The sequence below is a fragment of the Falco peregrinus genome, chromosome 5, assembly GCF_023634155.1.
Source record: "Falco peregrinus isolate bFalPer1 chromosome 5, bFalPer1.pri, whole genome shotgun sequence".
NCBI lineage: Eukaryota > Metazoa > Chordata > Aves > Falconiformes > Falconidae > Falco > Falco peregrinus.
In genome coordinates, this window is record NC_073725.1 from 109,267,884 (window position 1) to 109,290,277 (window position 22,394).

The 22,394-nt window shown below is 41.6% G+C and overlaps 1 long non-coding RNA gene across 1 annotated transcript in view; it reads right to left on the bottom strand.

Annotated features, from left to right (window-relative positions):
- LOC114011358 (uncharacterized) overlaps positions 1-20,417 on the bottom strand; it is a 38,740-nt gene extending 18,323 nt beyond the window's left edge. The window contains exons 1-3 of the long non-coding RNA XR_003553209.2: positions 20,164-20,417; positions 18,397-18,605; positions 17,824-18,257 (exon numbers count right to left, since the gene is read on the bottom strand). This is a non-coding gene — a long non-coding RNA (uncharacterized LOC114011358). The remainder of the gene's footprint in view (positions 1-17,823; positions 18,258-18,396; positions 18,606-20,163) is intronic.
- Positions 20,418-22,394: the final 1,977 nt, after the last annotated feature.

Genomic DNA, 22,394 nt, shown 5'->3' on the forward strand with positions numbered 1-22,394 from the left:
GCATCCATATGTTGATCTATTTTGAGGTAGGCTTTGTATCTCAAGTTGCTGCTCGGGTAAAAACAAGCTTGGCTTTTTACCATAATCTAGTACACACAGGCAGACTAGAAGTTCAGGGTTGTCCATTTCTTCCACAATTTATGTTTAGTTTCATTAACTTAACAAGTAGGTGACAAAACAAATACATCTATTCAGCACAAATGGAGCAGCATCCTTTTTTGAGCTTTCTTTCTAACTTTTCATAAGTCCCATGCACCTAAACAAGGACATAAATACATCGAGCACTAGAGCTTAATAAAGGTTTCCAGTTACCATGTTTTCTCCTCTTCAGTCTTAAAACTGACATTCACAATTAATGTCAACAACCAAAAAATGATGTTACAAAAAGGTTCCAATATAGAAGAAAATATTTGAGATCTATTGTGCATTGGCTAGGAATTTTTAAAATGAGACTGGGAGGAGAAGCACACTGCATTTTCAAATCAACTAAACCCAATGGTCAATAGGTTATAAACTGTTAAATAAGATGCCTGTTCATACAAGCTCTCTGTGATTTACTCATCAGCACTTATGAAACAGTAAGAGTTTACTAATATAATCACCAGAGTCTGTTACTCAAAGCACCCTTTACAACATTCTGACAACTGGCCTTTCTGAAGGATGAGTAAAGGATGGCAATGAGCAATTTGGAAACAAAGCATCATGTCACTCAGCTCTATCAAAACCCACAGACTGCAAGAAATTAGATGGCTTAGTGCAGTGCCACATCTCCAGCGGCACTTCAGCCTGTCAGCATCCTGGCACAGGGAGCCGGCAATTTTGCATTAGCCATTACTTGCCCTGCAGATCCAAGAGTCTTCCAGGCTCACTGGTGCTCTCCTTCCAGTTATTCTGATCCCAAGAGCACAGTGATTTTCTGCCAATTTTGCATACACTGCTGTTTCCAGAAATTTTAGTTCAGTGTTTACACGTGTTTCACAATGATCACTCCTAACAACCATCGAGAGAGACAATATTATTATGTTTTAATTTCCTATGAACTGCCGGCTAAGACTACATAGAAAGTTGTGAGTGCCAGATGGTCCAATTTATTTTATTTATTCTTCCAGCATCTTTATAGAGCCATAGGCACTTTACACATTTCACCATTTAAAATCATAAACACTTTGCCATCACCCCTAACATTCTGTCAGTTGCCTTGGCTGTTACCTTTGCTGTATCACCAGTTACCAGTCAGCACCACAGGCTTGCCAGCACCATGGCTGAAGTACAGTGAACAAAACTACAAACCCTGAACTAAAACACTTCTTAGACATTCTGACTGTCGAGCAAAGCCTGATTGATGGGCAACCACAGTTTTTACTGGGAAATCCTCTCGCTGGCCTTGGACGGTGAAAGTCAAGTATACAAAGCATAACACAGCAGCATTTACTTTATTGTAGCTCAGATAAGGACTTTAAACACTTAGTAGAGACAAGCAGAAAGTCTGAGCGCTACTATTTTTATGTCTCCCATTCGCTCTAAATTGGCTGACTTAAGAAGGTGGGTTACTTAGATCAGTCATCGATAAATAGTGGAAGGACCATCACCTGGAAGCAACTGTCTTGATAACAGACAGGAAATACTGATACATTTCTATCTTACTCTGAAGTATATCTATGAAGAACAAATTTTTGTCAACAGCCAAATAAAAAAGAAAAACAGAAATTTATGAAAAAGCCATTTGAATTTACAGATCCAAATCAGCAAGTGTGAAAGTAGATACTTGAGTGTTTTTCTGAGCTGAGATGGGCTGGAGCACTTCACTGAGTCAGGATCCACCTCCCCCTCCAGGAATAAATGGAAATTATTTACTAGTCTTTTAATTTCAGTATATTTTTTTCTGTCTGAGAATTCCCGTGACAGATCCTACAACACAAAAGAAAAGCTGCTTTCCAGCCAGTCACAGATCTAGCCAATATGAAAGTGGGACCCTTACCATCTGCTACCTGGAAACAGTTCAACACGCCTCATTTCTGCAAGAAAAATGATGAAGGCAACTGTTGTGTTATTCACAGTTATATTCAACAACAAAACCCCTAAAATCTCACTTTCTTCCCAGTTCCAGCCCATTGTCAGAGATGCCTCCCCTCCCAAGCACAACTTGCTCTGGGGAACTGTCCCCAGCCTCTGGGTGTCTGGACCTTCTGCATCCTAGCAGCTCCAATCCCAAACAGTTCATCTACACGCTGATTTGGGCACAAATCAGCACAAAGTCCTAATCAGAAGAATGTGACATGCATTTCAGTATTATTAAACATTCCCAGTAATTTTATTGCAGATTTTTATTTGACTTTTTCTTTTTTCCTTTGTTTTGGCACGTACGGAGCTATTAGATTTGGGAAAAAAAAAAATCTGACATCACAGAAAAAGCTGGAAGCTACTTCACTGAAACCAGCAGCCATGGAGAGAGTCTGGTTTTATTACTCATCGTGTCATTTAGGTTCTCCTTTGTCACCTGTGTTGCTCAAGTCACTTTGCTGTACTGTGCATTTACCCACCAGCCAACCAACAGCCTTGCTTCTCTGCCATAAGACAAGGCAATGTCATAGCATGGGCCAGTCGCTCAGGTGAAGGAACAGCTTCCACCTTGTTTATATGGAAAATGGTAATGTGAAACAGCCTTAACATATGAGATATTCTGGATCAGGTAACATAGTCATCAGCCTCTGCTCCTCGGAGACCAGTAACCCTTGTTCAGCATCTCACCTAGTAAGAAAGCTTGGCTATCTGTAAAAAGTGCTAATTAACTAAAATTCCATTTTGAAAAGACAGTATCTGCAGAGAAGAGTCTGGCAAATGTTTCTTTTTCAAAGCATTTGATTTATTTGAACAAAACACTTCACTTTAGCTTTAATTACAATTTGACCAGCTATACTACCACTTCCCAGGGAACTACAAATCTGCAGCAGCCATACTGGCTGGATGAACTTTATCTTTTTTTTTTTTATATATTTTTTTTTTTTTGAAGCGCTGTAAGTCAGCTGTGTCTTTTCTCCGGTTGAGAGCCATACTGGATATAGCTTCACAGTCCAATTGCAAATACACTGCCTGGGGAAGCTGCTAATCCAGAGCCCTGCAGCTGTATCATAATCTGAAATAACATTTCTGGAACTGCTGAAGATGTAGAAATTTTGTTACTCATTTGACAGATGATAGAGTTTTCCAGGCAGGCAAATTCAAAGCATCATGTAGGTGTTATTTCTTAGATTTTTTACGTAAACATCACTGAGAAGAGTAGAGGAGCGGGACAGAGAACAGTAGTTTCACAGCTCAAACCATATGCTCACAGGTGGGTACCTGCGTTGCAGAGGGGATTATTTTTTTTTTTTTTTAATGTAAAGACGGTACTTAAGAGACTCACACTGTAAGCCTTGAGCTGTTGTTTAGAGATTACCATAGTTAAAAAGTTGTGGAGAATGGAGTAAGGAGAGCAGCGCTGAGAACTACTTCATGCTACATAGGAAGGATGTTTGGGGAGAGTTTCAGGACAAGCTGTAATCGAGCCTGGGTGTTATTTATTCAGGCATCCTGAAAAAAAATCCTTCAGTTGTTATGTGGGGGGTGGCAGAGGAGTACAAGTGATATCCCCTGGTTTGGAGCCAGTCGGGTGATGACTGAGGCTTCTTCCTCTGCTTTGTCTCTGTGGCCCTGGGAGGAGACAAGACAGGCACAAGCTGATAGCATAAGGGTCTCGGGGACACAGGCGAAATGCTCTTGGCTTCATGAGACAGTTCCCAGCACCCAGCCACTGCTGTCTCAGCCCTCCCCACTTCTTGTCTGCTAAAGGATACCCAGTGCAAGATTCCTGAGGATCTCTAAACTCAGCTCCTGGATCATATCACCACCACGATGGAAAATTAATTAAGGCAATACTCAAAATTGCAGAACAGAAAAATACTATCCACATTACTAGTATTACAGTGGACTTGGTTTTTTCCTTTCAAAAATCCCCAGATACTCCACGGGCATCAAGTTCATGATCTTTCCCACCGTAAGCACAGCCTGAGTAATGCAGTTTTGCACATGGGGCATTTGCCACAATTCAAGGCGCTGAAGTCATCCTTGCCTCCTGGCGTCGCCCAGCACAAAATCCACGGCTACCGGAGCTTTGGAAGGCTTGCAGGTCTTGCAAGTGTGATATTCTGCCTTGGGGAGGGAGACCACCTATCGTGCAGTTACATATTTACCAACCAGATCTTCCCCTGGCCTGGGTATGGAATTGTGGGCCAGGCAGGCAGACCTTGGTTCTGTTCCCAAGAAAAAAGGCTTTTGCTTCCACACGAGCCGCTCTCCAAGGATGACAGGGTCCCCAGAAATGCCGTGTCCTCAGCCCACACTGGGACATTCCTCAGGTACCTGTTACATGCATCATGTTTGAACGTCCTGATTATATCTGCCTGTCTTCCCAGCTCGGGGTGACTGCACAGGAGAAGCGAACCACTGGAGATGACTGCTGCTGACAGGCAGCCGGGCTGCGGCAGGGCACACAGCAGGCTGAGGGTGGCGTGTTGGCCAGGGTGTTTCTGCCAGCCCGCACCGCACAGGCAGCCGTGTGTGCCACAGCCGTGCCGTACTGCGACATGCCAGCTGCACGGCTCCGCGTGCCCTCTACTGACTTGCTTGCAGGATAACCCTCTTCCAGGGTCAATCTGGCTGCTGGCTGGTCTCCTGTTGGAGCTGCAGCTCTGCTGGTACAGCTAGAAGTTGATGTCTATAAATTCAAACATGGTTCTGGTGTGTTTTGCTAAATACACGTCAGCATCTGCTCTCCGTTTTCAGGAAATTCCCATTTTTCTATCAGCAGAAACCAAATCTAGAGATCACAAAAATGGGTAGAACTAACCGACAGTGAAACGCTCTGCCCACTTACACGCATGCTGAAATCGTGCTCTTTCTAACAAACATTTTTCAACAGTGACCTGAAATATTTTCAGTCAGATTCCGGAGTTTTGTTACATGCAGAAATCATCGCTCACCTGCCATGTTTCGCCCTGATTTACTAGTTTTGACCGATCATCTTGGGAAAGGCATTTCTGTTACAGAGCAGTGTTTCTGCTCAGAGCCCCCACCCTCGAACACTCAGCCAGGCCCTTCATCCAAACCCCTCTACTCAGCCAAGGGGCACTGGGTGGTTCCAACTAAATCACTCTGTTGTGGTTTGTGGGTCTTTTTCTCTTAGTCTCTGAATAACTGCAGGACAAAAAGACAGATTTGGATCCACCTCCTGCTTGCCCAACACCTCCATTGCGCCACAGCTATATCAGATGCTCCTGCAAGCCTGACTGTTTAAGCATCTATAAAGAAAACACATCGTATTAAACAGCTGCACAAACATCTCTTGGGGATATTTCGAAACTACCCTTATAGGTAAAATTTCAGTCACAGAATGAGCTTCAGTTTTTTTCACTGTGTCAAACCTCATTATATTCTGCTCTCGCAAATGGTAGAATAATTTATCTTGTTACAGTCTGATGAGACTCTCTGGTGCTAACGTTCCCCTGACCCACATACTCCCTTCTGAGCCATTTTGAGGGAAGGATTTAAAGACCTATATTTTTTAATTACTTTATAGCATGTGATTAAGATAACTTGGAATAAACTCAAGGGAAAATGAGGGCAGAAAAATTAACTCTTGAGAAAACAGCGAGTTGCTAACATGAGGCATACTTATTTCTTAAATTAAAAAAAAAATAATCATCATCCCCTGCAGCTGCCTGCCCAGTCTGAAAGCTGGGCTGTACCATTTAATTTTTGGACATCCTAGAAATCTGAGTTTGAATTCTACAAGCAAGTCTGAGCTCCCATGCAATCATACCCAATCGCAGGAACCAATGCTTCTCATCTGAACCCAGCCGATTTAAAAGCCGTACCCTAGATGTTACTGGAGTCCAAGCTGGGGCTAGTGTTTCTAGTGGATACGTGGATCACTTTAAAGTGACTTATCTTTGCAACACATTCTCCAAAAGTTTCACCATCCCTTTCCAGCCCTGCTTAGCTATTTTTTCCTTCACAGTTTGGATTATCTCCAGCAGCTGCCCATAGATTCCCTATCCCTACTACTGTAGATGTGGAGTGTCCACCTCAACCTACGGCCTCAAATTCACAGCCCAGACGTCTCTGTCTTGCTCTTGGTGAAGTAACTTAGAAGTGGTATTATCTCACTAATCATTCCTGTTTCATTTGTACTATTAATTTCTTTATTTTTTTTAAGGAATATCAGTTAAAGGAGTATCAATGATCACTACATCAGCACTGAGATTTCTGGACTCATGTTGTGACAGGAAGCAGAAAGCCAGACATGCTGGGCTACAAAGACTTGAAGAATATGTTTTTAGAGCCCAGAGGAGTTATTATTGCCAAAGACAATCTACAGGTGCTTCATGAATTCATAAATGTGACAGATACTCTATCACTAGCAGAGTTCACACATGATAATTGATTGATCTCAGGGTAAAATACATTGCTTCCTTTAGAAACAAATGACAAAAGTTAATGATACATCTGATGTTACCAAGTTATTTTGGTTTTTTTTTAATCAGTAAAGACACTTCCTCTGAATTAGTTTTATTTATAGCTGTTCAGACCAAACTAGACAGGAATTCAAATCGTAGAGTTTCAGTTCTTTGTAGAAATCTCTAATTCACTATGCTATCATCAACTAGGCTAGTTCAGCCTCAGAGTTCCCCCCCCATTTTATAGCACCTGCCACAAACCCTGAAATCACCTAGCTCCACAGAAGGCAGAGCAAGCCTGAATAGATGCCTTCATGGCGCTGCCTATGTAGGATATAGCTGTGGTCAGTTTGACCACCAAAGCAAGCTGGAAAAGCTTCAAGCTCTTACGGTAAATGGTGCCAACATGACATGTCAGAAATACAGATGTTTTCTAAAGACAATGGTGAACACCAACATGCTTTGTGTTACTAAGCCTTGGGGGAGCAGCCATTTCAAAGCACCTTGTCATGGTGTAGGAAGGGTGATTTTCATTTTCTAACGATGCAGTTTGATGTCACTATAACACGTTTACAGCAAAATTCCAAAGGTATCGACCCGGTAGCCAAAAGTCCCAGTCACGAGACAGCTGCCACTGAATGACATCCCCAGGTTCCTGTGGCTGGCTCAGTGCCTGAAAAGAAGTGAATGAGAGCCCAAAGCAGACACTTGTCCACAACCAGAAAACAGGAGAAACCTGAGCTTCTCCTTCAGAGAGGTTTGGCTTTTCTAACAATCAAAACACAACATGGTAACAAGAAGTAGCTCTGTCTATGTCTCCAGGCTCACCTGCTCCCTGCTATTGCCCTTCCCATGCCTGCTCAGCCAGCATCCTTGATCCCTTCCACCGTTCTCGGCCCCTACCTCCCTCCAGCCTCTCAAAGGAAATGGGCCATCATATCTGGGCCCATCATCTGCAAGCCCATCAGCAGAGCTGGCCAAGTCCTCCCCCACCCCTCACTGGGAGAGGAGCATGCAAGTGATGCAGAACTACAACTGCAAATTTTGCGTCTGAACAGTTATGGATAAGGGGAGAAAACACAAATGAGTTAATGTCAGATATACTCTTCCTCTCAGCATTTCAATGACCATGTTAACTTTCTGCTTTATAAGCTGTCATTCTACTTTCAGGGCGAATTAATCCCACCAACCTGGCAGCACATCTAACGATTAATGGAAGTAGCACTAACACTTCCCCCTTCAGCACTGTGTGGTTTTAGGCTTTAGCAGGGCCAGGCCTTGTGCCTCTAATAGGCAAATTCCAGGTTTTAAGATGATCTAAATCTTCAAGTTAAGAACTAGTTCTGTAATTGTATTTAATTTTATCCCTTGTTTTAGACAAAATCTAATTTAACAGGTCTATATTTTCTTTCCTTGTAACATGCAAAAGTGCCTTGCCTAAGTGGATTCAGAGATCCCCAGGAACAGCAGTACCACATGAAATAAGTGCTCACCATATAGTTTTCACTGACTCTGATAATCCTGAATGCAGCACACTGGCCTACAACCTTTCCTTGGAGAGACAGGCTGTAAGAGGAGGTAATGTGATGGAGCACAAAGGAATGAAGGCGTGTCCTCGTTAATACTTGTAACAAAATTCAGGGATTGTAAAAGTACTAAAACAGCGACTGATTTTACTGCTACGTACTGGCTGGCAGAAGGATACATGCCATTGGCATGGAAGGATAGGAAACGATGCTGCAGAAGTGAAAGTACACAAAGCTATCCCAAGGGAAGCTGGAGAGAAAGCTTGATACTTGATGTCAAAGATTTTAATTTCCAAAGACCAGGATTTCACAGTAGACAGTAAGCACACCAAAAAAAATTATCTATATTTTAAGTCTGCCACACCTGTTTCCTGTTTATCCATCAGGAAAAAAAAAATCAAGGCGAAGGCTTTATCAAACTTGTCAAAACTAGAGGATGCTCCTACATGTCAGCCTCATCAATCAACTGCTGCCATTGCAGGAAATGCAGCATTAGGTTTCACATGGATAATAAACACTTTTTATATTTGACATTGATTTTTAGCTTGTCATTTTTTTTATTAATAGCTCAGCCAAAAAAGGAAGAAAGAGTGTAAGGCAAGGCAGTGAGATAAGACTCTTAGCGCACATACTGTGTTTGCATTGGCCCTGTCCAGTGAAGAAGGTTAAGCCTACTGCACAGGACAACTGACCTTCAATGCTGTAATGTTTTTATAAGGCCATCTATTTTAATCTTGTTTTCAGAGTTAGGAGAGGACATGGAAGATAATATTACAGGTGGGAGAAACATCTGGTTTCCATATAGTTATATATTTGTTCAAAACTGAAAAGGCTAGATAAAGCTCACTGTTTGCAGATTTGTAATACTTTATCAATGACTGCTGTTCATTCAGTGTCATGGTTTCAGCTGGGACAGAGTTAATTTTCTTCTTAGCAGCTGGTGCAGTGCTGTGTTTTGGATTTGGTGTGAGAACAACTTTGATAACATGCTGATGTTTTTAGTTGTTGCTGGGTAATGTTTATACTCAGTCAAGGACTTTTCACAGTTTCTCAGGCCCTGCCAGCGAGAGGGCTGGAGGGGCACAAGATATTGGGAAGGGACACAGCCAGGACAGGTGACTCGAACTAGCCAAAGGGATGTTCCGTATCACAGAATGTCATGCTCAGTGTATAAACAGAGCAGGAGGGTTGGCTGGGGCCTGTTAATCATGTCTCGGGGACTGGCTGGGCATCAGTCAGCAGGTGGTGAGCAACGTGTTGTGCATCACTTGTCTTTTCTTCCTTCTTTTTGGATTTTATTCCTCTCCCTTTCCGCCTCCTTTTCATGATAATTATTATAATTATTGTTGTTATTATTGGGTTTATTTTGTTTTTTTTCCCAGTTAATATATTGTTTTTATCTCAACATTTGAGTTTTACATTCCTTCCTGACCCTCCTGCCCATCCCTCTGGGGCAGAGTGGGAAGTGAGCGTCTGCGTGGTACTTGGTTACTGGCTGGGGTTAAACCCTGACACTGGGGAAGTAGCTCCAGGCTTCATTCCTATGAGAAAGGAGACAGCATTTACAGAAACTGTACCTATTCAGCTCTGCAGACACCTCAGACTAATCTGGCTTCTGTATCCCAGAAAACCAGGATGAAATCAAAACTCCCAGGCTCTCTGAGACCCAGGGCTCCCCACGGCATCCCCATGCTGAGGTGCAGTGGTAACCTGCTGCCACTTTTGGCAGGATGCTTCACTTGAGGCAGGTAACTCATCCTTGGCTGCTGGGGTTTTTTCCACCTGTATAGGAAGGAAAATTACTACCTGACAGCAAGAGGGCGAATGATTAGTTAATGTTTGTGAAGTGCTAAGAATTGTTATGACAGACCTTGTTTCTGCCAAATGCAGGAAAATCAATTAATCCATCTCAGTGCCAATCCACTTTGGTTCCAATCAATCTAGTAATCAGCTGTCTGAATGCTATTTTCTATCAGTTGCACATATGTTTTTCACCTTGTTTTAATACAAGCATAGTTTATTTTGGGGGAGGGTGGGGAGGGTTGTAAGCCCCCCTCATGAGAGTGAAATTAAATTTCACACTATTTTTCCTTCTTCACAAAGTGCTTACTCATCTCTAATCCCTGTTCTAGCATCAAGCCAGGCACCAGGGAAATATGTATTCAGGTTAATTTCTACAGCCAGTACCTTGGTGCACCTCGAATGAAAAAACTGCCTATGGTTGAAATGCAAAAATGCATACTTTTGGTGAAGCAAATGGTTGGAAGTTGCTCTCCAACTACACAAAACTGTTTCTGCAAGATGTTAGGCAGCTGGTGTGCTGCGGCTGCTGCTTATTGTAGTAACATAGTATAGTCATCTCATTGCTACTTCCAACCCCCTCATCTATTTAGTACAGTCGTCTTTTGTTTCTCACAACTAAAGCACAGTGTTTTTCTCAGGAGCGTGCTTTTGTTCTGTGTCCTGTCTTGCATAGCGGGGCCTTAATACGGGCTTCTACATGCTAAATATCAATGTTTAGCATTTTCATGTCTTCCATTACGGCCATTCTACGTTGGTTTGTGCTGCTGTAAGGGAAGAATAAGCAGTTGTATGCCTCCAGGGTAATCCTGGTCTGAGGGGAAGCAAGAAACTGAATTTTAAATTCAATGCCTCATAAGCCAGGCAGTTTCTGCTGATTCAGGTGTGTGTGTGACAAGCAGCTGCCCGGGGGAAGCCAGCGCTGGTTGCAAACCCCCCCCCATGGGGCAGAGGGGAAACCCTTCTGCTTGTCTGACATTGCAGAGGAGCCTTGGGACAGCTGTGCCAGCCTGTGCAGATTGTAAAGGGACACTAAAGACAGGTCGGGCAGATGGGCGCACAGCTGAGGTGGAATTACTACAAAAGCTGGACTATGAAATCTGCAGAGACACTTTCTTCAAGAAAGCACAAGTCTGCAGCCCCTGGGTCCCTAACTCACAGCCTTGGGACCTGTTCTTCCAGCAGACATTTAGTATGCTGAACAGTGGCATACAGCGAAGTCATGATAATCAGGAGAGTCTCAGAATAAAGTGGCAGCACATAAAGCTAATTCAGCGTGTTAATAGTGCCCCAGGAAACATAATACCTGTTCCTTAAGTGTGTAGCAGAAAGCTTCATTAAAAGTTTATTTTGAAGTAATTTTTGTGCTCTTTGTTCTCTCTTAGTTCCTTTAAAGTTGTTTGGTAGGGGTTTTTCACCTTGAAAACAAATCATACTTAGAATAAAGAGACTGCTGACCTACATTCTCACGGCTGTATTATATTTAATTGTGAGGCATGTCAAATGAAATTCAGGAGTGATCGGCACTGAGACAGCCTGTGAAAACACCTACCTCTCAAACTCCTAAGCCTCTCATTTGAAACCATTAGAATAATCTCTTTGAAAGATCCAAGCAGGATTTCCAATGACTGAATTTTTCTTGAGACACACTGGAGCAAGGCTATTCACATCATAGAAAAGCCACTTAACTCCAACACATGGACCAACCTGAGCCAAACACAGGCACGTTAACATCAGAATATATGTTGCCTAAAAACAGCTCCATATATAAGGATGTTATGACCAGATTGCTGTGGTCTGGCAAAGTAAGGAGTATAGACCAAAACAGGAGATGCCTACGTGTGCATATTCTAAACTAAATACTATTAGGGAACAAACAAAATAATACTGTATTAAAGACAGTATTGATTATTTTTGTTTATGCACATCTAAAAGGAATGTCCTATCCAAAGGTCTCTGTCTCTTGGGGAAGAGGGATAAAAGCACTTACGAGATGTTCTTGGAGTAAGGAGCCCGATTCTGCTGGACTTTGCATTCCTCCTTGCACCCTCCCCTGCACAGACTGCGATGTATGGCACCACACGGGGCTGCTGGCCACAGCCGCAGGGGAACAGGGCCACGAAAAGCTCTCCCTGGCTCTGGACAGGAGTTGCACTTAGTGGCTAACACGTACGTATCAACCGCTTCCCGATTCAGGACACCGAGTTGCTAAAGAGATGCTGTAAAAAGCTGGGAGATTTTACAAATCACCCTTGGCCATTCATCCCTGAAGTCCCATTCCTTTTGGGGAACAGTTTAAAACATGGAAAATGTGTCCAGCTTGGTGAAGGGTTTGCACAGGCTCATGACCCTGCCAAGCATGGGAGGACACAGTGACCAATCCCTCAACTGTTTGGACACACTGGTTTTGCTGTGGCTTTGGCACACAGCCAGCAAGTGTGTTTTACCCAATGTGGAATTCAGAATAAACCTTTGAGTATAACAAAGTGCCATAAATCAGGGTGAATTTGAACCCTTTCAGTCAAAAAATTCCATAAACCATGAATTTACCAGGTAACAAAGGTACCAGGAAGCAAACCTCAGACACACATATACAAAATATGTTTACCTGCATATATGTGCAGACACAGTTTATATACATCTCAAATAAGCTGTTGCTTGTGTAGCTTTTCTTATTTTGGCTTCAAAAGTCAGCTATGGGTATGGATTTCAAGCTTCCTTGACTGTGCATAGCTTATATTTGGTGTAATCTTTCAGAACAAATGCATATAAATGCAAGAAAGAGCAGCAGCAAAGATGGCTAAAAACTACTATTAAATATAATTCTAAATAAGATCAGCTAAAACCATGTTGTAAATGTGTCTATTCCTATAAACCATTGTTCAAAAAACACAGCTGATGTGAGAAAATGAAAGTCAGTGAAGATTGAGGAGCTTCAACTCATCTTATACCAGCTCAAAAGAGAAGTAAACTATAGACAATGAAGAGCTGAAAGTCTGTTCTATTTGCTTAATAAGACAGCACTAAAAAAAAAAAATCTCTAATCTCTTGCTGTTACACAAAAAACATATTCAGAATGTGCTACAGATTTCATGTTTCAGGCAGCATACGATTTCCTAAGTGTATATATATATATATATATACACACACACGTTTTTTTTTTCTTGGTGCAGCACCAGAAACTCCATAAGGGAACAAAGGCCAGTAGTAAATTTCCAAGCTCATTTTAAGAGGCTTTTGCTTATCTTGCATTGTTTTGTTCTTTGTTGTCTCTCTCAACTGTCTCTTGAATGAAACACTTAACACTTACAAGGGTGACGTATTTTCTAGCAAGCAAGCAGTGTATGAAAGATAACATTAAACACAAATTGTTGACTTCGTGCAAATACTAGCTCTGATCTTTGGGAGGGTGAAAGAAAAAGGTCTGTTTGTATGATGGTGCAAAGCCCTTACTGTAAACACTGCACATCAGGACCGGTTGCTGTCACGTACTGTACGTTAGTAACTCTGTACCACCACACCTGGGACAAGGAAGCAGTCGAGGCTGATGAGCTGCTTTTGCTGGGTTTCTGGGAGCTTCTATCTGAAGAAGGAGGAAGCTGTAAAATAAAGGATGACTTGAAAAAATCACCTTGAGTTGAGCAGTACCCAGAAATGCTCACTGAATGGGATGAGTTGTGTAGGTGTCTGCAGAAAACCAACAGGCAGACCTGAGTCTGGATCACTAAAAGAAGCTCTTGAAGAAGGGGCAGAAGGCAGATTGGCACTTAAGAGAGTTGTCCGAGAGCTGAAGGTTGAACAAACACGCGTGGCCTCAGCCAGTGAGACTAGACGTACAAAATAACCTAAGCTGGTCCCCTTCACAGAGGGTCAGATTCTGGCATGGTGATGCTCTAGGTGAGCATTTCGGTGAAAAAAAAAAAAATTACTCCTCCTACTAATCTTCTGACCATGCTGAGCTGTGAATCTCAGCCTCGAGCAAAATGCTACTGCCTCAGCCTCGCTGTCTCTCTCTTACTCTGGCAGCTCATGAAATATCCTAAGGATGTTTCACCCTGTGAAACATCTTCACTCACCGTTGCCACTCGGAAACTGCTAATTGCCAAACCATGGCTCTTAATGAGTCCCATGGTATTTACAGAGACACTGTTCATTTGGAGTGGTGTTATCTTGCGGTTAGTGTTCCAGCATAAGCAGTACTGAAGCCCACCAGGGCATACCTGACAATCACCGTTTTTGTCACCGGGCACTACAGTTGTACAACTACCCTGAAAATTCAGGTCAAAAATATCATTCTTGTTAGAGAGAAAATGCAGCTCTGCCACAGGTGTACCAAGTAACACTTTTAGATTGTTTTTAAGTGAGATTTGTCCAACCTGTCCTGCATTTTCACCTTATCAAAACCAACACAATCCAATCAAAATTGGCTCTCTCATACTAACTTCTGAGAAGACGTGGTATATTGCTGCTGTTCTCCAGATGTACAGCATCTGAAACTGAAATAATTTCTCAGCTTTTACGTAATGATAGTTTGAACAGATTTCTCATGAGACTTATCAGAGTCTTTGTAAAAAAAAGAGGCTATTATCTTCTAAATACACTTTTCTGGATCTGTATTTACCATTCGTCACCAAATCTATTTCTTCTTTGCCCATTTTTAGAGTACTCAAAAGACCATGAGAAAAAAGTTCATGGGAAATGTTAATCTTAACAAGCAGCTTCTCCATTCAGGACAGGACATGACATAATAGCTACTGATTTGCTGATGAACTCAGATTCAAAACACCCCATCGTCTACTCAACACCTACACCCAGTGGGGCAGCAGGGCCTGTGTGAGGCCTAGGTCCATTTCACAGTCCTTGTTCCCACTTCTGCCCCAGTGAAGACAAAAGCATTGCCTTCTGTGCATATAAAATAAAATAAAATAAATATAAAATTTTTATATAAAATATAAAAGAAAAAAAATCTCTGCCAGTCTGAACCATCCCAGATAAAAATACTGAACCCAAAGCTCTGCCCAGATCTTGCTCCTGCCAGATTTCCTGTTCAGTTTTACTAACATAGGAGATTCCACTCAAATAAACAACAAAATATTTATATTTATGCAAATGGAACAAGTTGCAATGTAAACTTCTGAAGTTTTCTTGTGTGCTTCAAAACCAATAAACAGTATTTTTACTTTGAACCTTCTATCTCAAACACTACAAAAAAGATGCCTTTCAAGTGAACAAATAAAATTCAAATCAAGACAGTACATGCAGCGTGTTTCATCTTCTACCACATTGTAAGGCAGCAAGTACAGTGCTATAGCTAAGCTACACACCACTAAGACCAAGATTTTGTAGTAAAAACATTGACAGACCCTTAACTATTATAGTGCCTCCTGGCAGAACTATAATTAGATTGAATGTAACTATTAGTCATCTTAATTAGTATACACATTCCTTGTTTAGCACAATAAAAATTACAAAGCAAGGATGCCACTTAATTAGGTGACCTGGGAATTGATGCGTACCTATATCTCACTTTTATTTTAAGTGTCCTTACCAAGATTAAATCTAATATTTATAACCAAGTCTGAGTATTTATACGGCTCTCCACCTGTACATAAAATCACCTGTTTAATTAATATATATTAAATACCTCAAGGGCATTTCTGAAGTTATGCTAGCAGTTCATTTGGAACTGTATTCCAAGGAAAGAAATACATCACAATTTTAGAAACTCAAGGTTAATTGCATATTCTAATAAGTGTCTTACATATCATAAATTTAAAAGAAAAGCAAGCACATTCAGTTAAATCCCTATCATCCTTCCAGTTCTCCTGATGATGCCACAATGTTTTCCTAGCGCAGTGCTTGGACCTCTTTAAAACCTCTGCCAATGGGACTGTCTAATACCTCCACAGTTGTAGGGTGAAAGGAAAGCAATGTCAGATCTGAAGTCCCACTGAGCTTCACCCAAACCCAGCAGCACAATATCCACATTCAGTAGGACAAATATTAAAAACTATCTTAAATGTGCCTGACAACATCAAGCTGTGCACCTGCAGCTCAGGACCTGTCTGTGGATCCGTCCGTCAGTGCTCCCACGCTGTCACTCTGTTTTAGGACACAGGGATACATGCAGAGAGGGCGCATTCGCCCCACGGCCAGCAGTAAGGAGGAGGAGTTGGAAGTTTTGGAAGAAAGCAAGCAGGCCATTTCCTGAGTATGATGAGGTAAGACCTCTACTAAAACCAAACTCCTATGTGCTGAGAACTGGAGCTGTACTTTCTGCTCTGTTGTGACTTGGAATTTACCCACACTTTCCTCTTGGTTCCTTGCCTTCTCTATAACTTGCGGGAGATTCACTTAGGAAACTGGAAAACTGTTGGTACTTTTCTATATCATACTAGAGCAAAGACACTCACCAGCACGAGGCAGGATGCAACGGCCCTTTAATAACCCTTGACTGGCTCAGGTAGCTCTAGTCTTGTACGTCTAACCGACATTTCAAAAATGCTGGTAATTCAAATCGTTCAAATCATAGGAAAACACAATAGAAATCACCACTTCAAATACCAGTTTTTGATCATCTAACATCACGATATTCACTATGTTTAGCACCAAGCCCTCAAACACACTTCCCAGCTGAAATTTCTGCAGATCAGAGTAGAACTGAGCAGCAACATGCTTTTATTAGAGAGGTGGTTTTAAGTAGGAATCTCATCCATCACACGTTTTAAACCAGTGGAAATTTGGTATAAATAATCCCTGGTACTACGAAACCCTCCTGCATTTCACAAGTACTCTAATTTCTGCAGTGCTAACAATCCACTGAGAACATCTAGGGCAGTTGGCAAGCCGCCTGGGGACTTTGGTCTGATTTCGAGACTCTGTATTCACCTCAAAGTAGCAGAGCAAGGTGTTCTGTACACTTTCCCATTGCACAGGTCAGCCAAGGAGTTATTTATCTGAAGCTTAGACCAAGCTAGTGGTCTGAAATGAGACCAGGTGTTGGTTTCATAGCGTCAAAGATGCTACAGATTTGTTATTATGGTTAATAATTTTAATTGCACCGGATTTATACACAGATTTCTTGAAAATAAAATGTACCCACTTTGCTGTACACAGATACACCATATACAGCAGAAGCTACAGATAGCAAGCAGCTGAGAGCCTCTAGCATGCATCTCTAACTGCATGAATGCAATAACACCACCCTGTGTTTAAGCCTTGAGTAGGCAGAATGCCTTTCGGTTTATCCGGAGCGCAATATAGCGCACAATAAACAGCTTCGATCTGATGCAACGGCATTTCACAATAAAACTGCTGCTCAGAGCAAGAGCCCACAAGAAAAATGAAGACAAAACAAAAATGTCATGACATTTGGTATAGAAAACAAACATACTTTCTTGCCAGGTACCTGCTGACATTGCCAGACTTTAACCTCCTCCCTCCAGCCCAGAAAGCCCACCACAGCAGTTAGCAATCTGTTCACACCGTCATTAAACCGATTATCCCTTAGTGATGGAAAAGTCTCTACAAATGCCACAGTGCCACTGCTCTGTGACAAATCCCTTTCCTTCTAAGTGGTGAGCATTTAATATTTACTATCCCCAGATTAATTTGAAGAAGAAGAAAAGAATTAATGAAGAAAATTGCTTCTGTAGGCAGACTATGGTAAATATCAATATATTTCATCAGAGCTCCTCTTTCATTAGTTCTAGACCAATTACATCAACTATTTCTTCTCCAGGATAATTTTTCAAGCTATTAAAAAACTGTGGAAACCCCAAAATTTTCTCTCGCTTCCTCATTGCAAAGGACTTTCAAATGATAATTGTTAAAGATATGGGGAGAATGGGAGAGTTACCGTTTGCTACAGACTAAGAGACTTGTCAAAAAATGTTGAAGAGTTAATATTCAAGGCACCCAGCAATAGGAAACAAGAGAGTTTAACTCATATAAAAAAAAATTAGGACAACAACAATAGAGGTGCAGGAAGTAATTTTTCTTACCATGACCGTTTTTCTTATTACTTCTACTTCACCAGACTGGAAATGCTCAGCCCACAGGCTCCCCAGTAAATCTTTTTGGTAGCTGCGCGAAAATCTTTCATTGATGTGGCTTTAAGGCAATGGTGTCAGGCTGTCAGGGTCCAAATCCTTCTGAAAAGATGCACTGTGCTGGTGGATTCCTTGCGCACCCATGAATAGCGAGAACAGGTGATTACTGTAAATGCTTTGTCCATTATCTCCAAGTAGCCAGACACTTCTATTAAAAATATCTGGAAATGCGTTTAATGATGACAGATAAAATGATGTTGCAGGGCTTCAGCTTAGGCACACACAGAAATTGAAGTGGGCATCATCTATCCAACCTGATGAAACAGCACAAGTCAGTCTGCACTGGATCACGTTATATTTGCCAGATTTCCTTCACAAATGATAGTCTGTTAAAACAAAATGAAACAAATGAAAAAAGTAGAAGGCCAAAGTTCATGAGAAACTAATGATGCCATGGAGAAGAGACACCTGAGTAGGCTGTGAGAGGGACTTAACTGATCAACACAACACTCAGCAAGTATTCACCTGTTTTTTCCCCTAGGTGAACGTAATTCTTGTGACTGTAAAATTTAGCCTGTAGACGGTGCGCACCTCCCTGTCCGCGTCACTGGTTTGCGGGAGGGGGAACATCAGGGGTGACAGTGCTGAAGCCTAATGTACAGTGTGTTCATAACTTAGAAGATGTCCTCTGTCCTCAAGTCCTCCTTCCTCTCTGTTCTCCGGTCTCTTCATTCCTGTAACAGACAATATCCTCCTGCGATACCTCTCCTCTACGGTCTCTTGAACAGCAGCGTTTTCGGGTCACGTTGTTTCATGCTGATTTAGTACAGGCTCTCCCGTTAAAACTAGTAACATAGAGCAAGGGTCCACTCAGCTTTCCCCTCCTGCTTCTGTTTATGTTCTTTCACACAACCCCTGGAAATACTTCCTCGTGGCTCTAGTGACATACCTCTTTTTCCTTCACATCATTTCTCCACAACTGCATTTTTTTAAAGTGGAGACACCCGTGCCCAGGGGCTGGCGGTGGGGGTCTCTGGGGGGAGATGCCGGGGCCACCCCATGCTGGGCATGGACGGCTCTGTAGTGGCCCTGCCACAGGGCACGGCTGGGCCCCGCAGCGGTGTGGGGGCAGCCGCTGCAAAACGGCATTTCAGAAAGGGGAAACCAGTGCCCGGCAGCGAGGGCGAGGAGAAAAGAGTGAGAAACAGCCCTGCGAGCACCAAGGTCAACGAAGGAGGAGTGACTACCACCACCTCCACTCGGCTTTACAATTTATTTCTCCACTTCAAGTTCCAGCTAGACTACAGTCTCGACAAATTCTGGAAGTTGAAATAAAGAGGGAGCAGGTGATTTGTTACGTGAGGAGACATTCTGTTCCAAATGAAACTTTCCTCACAAGTACAGAAAGAGTTAGCTTTCATCTCCACCAAGAACAGTATTTTGTGAATGGGGAGAACTGAATAAGCAATGTAGATTCTGCTTTTCCCCCTGAAATACATGCACTTTTTTTTGAAATATAGGGCTGAAGGATTTTTCTCTAGGAAGAATTTATTCATAATAAATAAAAGAAAAATAGTTTCAAGCTGAACTGCCTTCCAAATTAGAGTCTGACTTCAGCTTTTTCCGTTTTATGAGTCAAGCCTTTTGCTTTTATTAAGGGCAGTTGAAATTTCGATTTACTTGTGGCTGGATATAATTCTTCATTCAACCTACAAAAAATATTCAATTTATTGAAATGTTTCAGTTTCAGATCATTCCAAGCTAATATTTGTTCAGCTCAGCTAAACTGAAAACCAGAAGCATATCTGTATTTAAATATAGTAGAATAATTCCTTCCATCCCTGTATCTGTGTCAGCCTAATCAGGTCACCGGTGGGAACTGTTGACTGGTAGAAACACAAGGCTTTCTCTTCATGAAAAATGACTGACCTTGCTTTAAAGCAATTTAGTTTGTGTCAACATTGCCTTTCTCATTAAATAATAGGCTCTAAGTGGCATATCCATTCTTCTTCAGCACAGACAAGAGCTCTCCAGGCAAGTCCTGGGATGCTATTTTTAGGCATCTCGTAGTAATAACATGCTCAATGCACGGTTTGGAGTATGTCTACAATAATTATTCCTTGTCTGCTCTGTTGTATTGGTCAGCTCCAGAGAGAGCTCGTAAAAATGTTAGATCTGCACACCCTTACGTGGATGCAGAAAGGATACCAAATACATGTACGCACTTGGTAGCACTTGGTTAGCTGTAAATAATACCATTACGGCGATTTTATTAAATATACACACACCTACCTCTGTCTGAAAATGCTGAACAACTTCAGCATAATTCTTCCCCATTTAGTTGCTCAAGATGACTCCTCTTGCAACCCCTTGTCACTGATTCTCCTACTTTTGGTATTTCCTCAATATATTACCTGGCCAGTCATTGGAGATGATAACACAGGTAATTTCATCTGTCAGAATTGAACCAGCAGTGAGTGAGAAATATTCTGTTCACTTGTCTTTTTTCTTTCCTTTTTTAAATATTCCTTCTTTTTCCTTCTATTATTATTATTGTCATTGTTAACACCATTTCACATCATCTCATGCTGCTGTGTAGGAAGGTTCTCAGTCCAGATCTCAAGGTGACATGTATTACATCAAGCCTGCCAGTATTCCCAAAAATTCCTTAGAACTTGCTGTTGTGATTACATAGTTCTCAGGAAACATGCTTTCCTGTAATTAAACATTAGAAAGATGCAAAATCAGCCTAAGATAATCTAACATATTCAAATATATATATATATGTGCCATCCACATTATTAGACCAGGTCTTTAAAAATTTTTGCCCTGCGTATTGGCTACTAAGGATACAGGAGAGGCCATGTGGCTTACTCAAACTGTTCTTCAGTGACAAGTCATCTCTCCTGGGAAATCATTTCAGATATCAGTCACGTAGCACACACTCAGCTCATCAGAGCTTTTTAATGATTTAGTAACGTAGTCAATGTGGTAGTGTTTTAGCACTGGTTATCAGAGTGCTGCAGTTAATAGTGTTGATTGTAGGGTACAACATCCTAATGTGTCCTTTGCAACGTAACATGGGCCAGGCTGGCGCTGCTGTGACTAGACACAAGTCTTATATTAACAAGCAGATGTCTGTCTGCATCAAAAGATTTGTCTTCAGTCCTATACAGACATTATTTATAGGATCCCTTAAGGTTCTTGATCAGATCTAGTGCAATGTCACGTCACTATCCTTCCTCCAGGTAATGCAGTTAATCAGGATGATGTGATTTGTCATTTCTAGGTTGATGACATCCAGCTCTGACTTTTCAAAGCTTAGCATTGCATAGGCTGTCACACCATTTCAAATATATTGAACTAAAGCAAAACTGTTTTCACTTGAAGTCAGATAAAAGAGGAGGTCTGCTAATGGGTCTAGGAACTTCTGAACAAACTGCTGTTTCCCAGGCTAAACTCTGTAAATGGAAAAATAATTTGAATTCTTGTGTTAGGAGTTAGAGCATTAAATTTGCTTCAGCCAGGTTCAGAAAAATCTCAGAGCAACATAATACTTTACGAAGAGATTCTTATTCCCACTCTAATAGGCCAGAATAAGCCCCGCTAGAAACAGCAGTGCGATGGCAGAAAGCAGACAGTTCAGCTACCTGCCTTACCCAGACCACAGTCAGAGATGGAAGCATCACATATTTGGCAATCTAATTAATATTATATACGTTTCCCCATAGAAGCTCACACTTCATTTCTGAGAAACCAGACTGGACTGAGGCGTCGCTGCACAGCAGCACATGGCGCCTTCAGTGCCAGACAGCGTCCAGGCAGGGTTCCTGTACTTTGTCACAACAAGAAGTTATCAGAAATGGTACCATGAACTTGAGAACTTGATCCAAAGTAGGAAACAGTAACAGGCAATGCCAACATTAAGACATTTTTAGTCCCCTTCCTAATAAAATTACCTCTACTGCAATAAACTTCTTTGTTTGTGACTTCAGCAGCACCATGGCTAAAACAGGTACAGGAACAAGACCACTCCCCAAGCCATACAAACAGGCTCTCAAAAGAAAAACATTTGACTCTTCTCTGAGGTGAAGTAAAAAAAAACCAAAGAAACCTGACACAAAAGCAACAACAGGATGCAAGAAAATCAGCTTTGAACTAACAAGGCCAAAGCAATGTCAGTAAAGTGATGCGATTTCATGATGTCTCCAGTGCCAACAAGAATTAATCCTTCTTTTTTTTTTTTTTTTTTTGCTAGTTTTTCTAAAACTTCAGTATTTTTCTTTCACCTCAACTAGATCTCTGATCTTTTCAGGCAGGTCAAGGTTTAACACAGGGAGGGATGCCAAAGCAATAAATAACTAAAAAGGCTGTTTTTGAGATTGTCACTAGCGATTATACACCAAAGCAACCTCCTGATAAGCATGAGTGAAAAGACGACCAGAAAATTTGGCAAGAAGAAACAAAGTTCTGATTTATTAAAGACTGACAACAAGGCCTAAATCTGTTGTGTAATATGCACA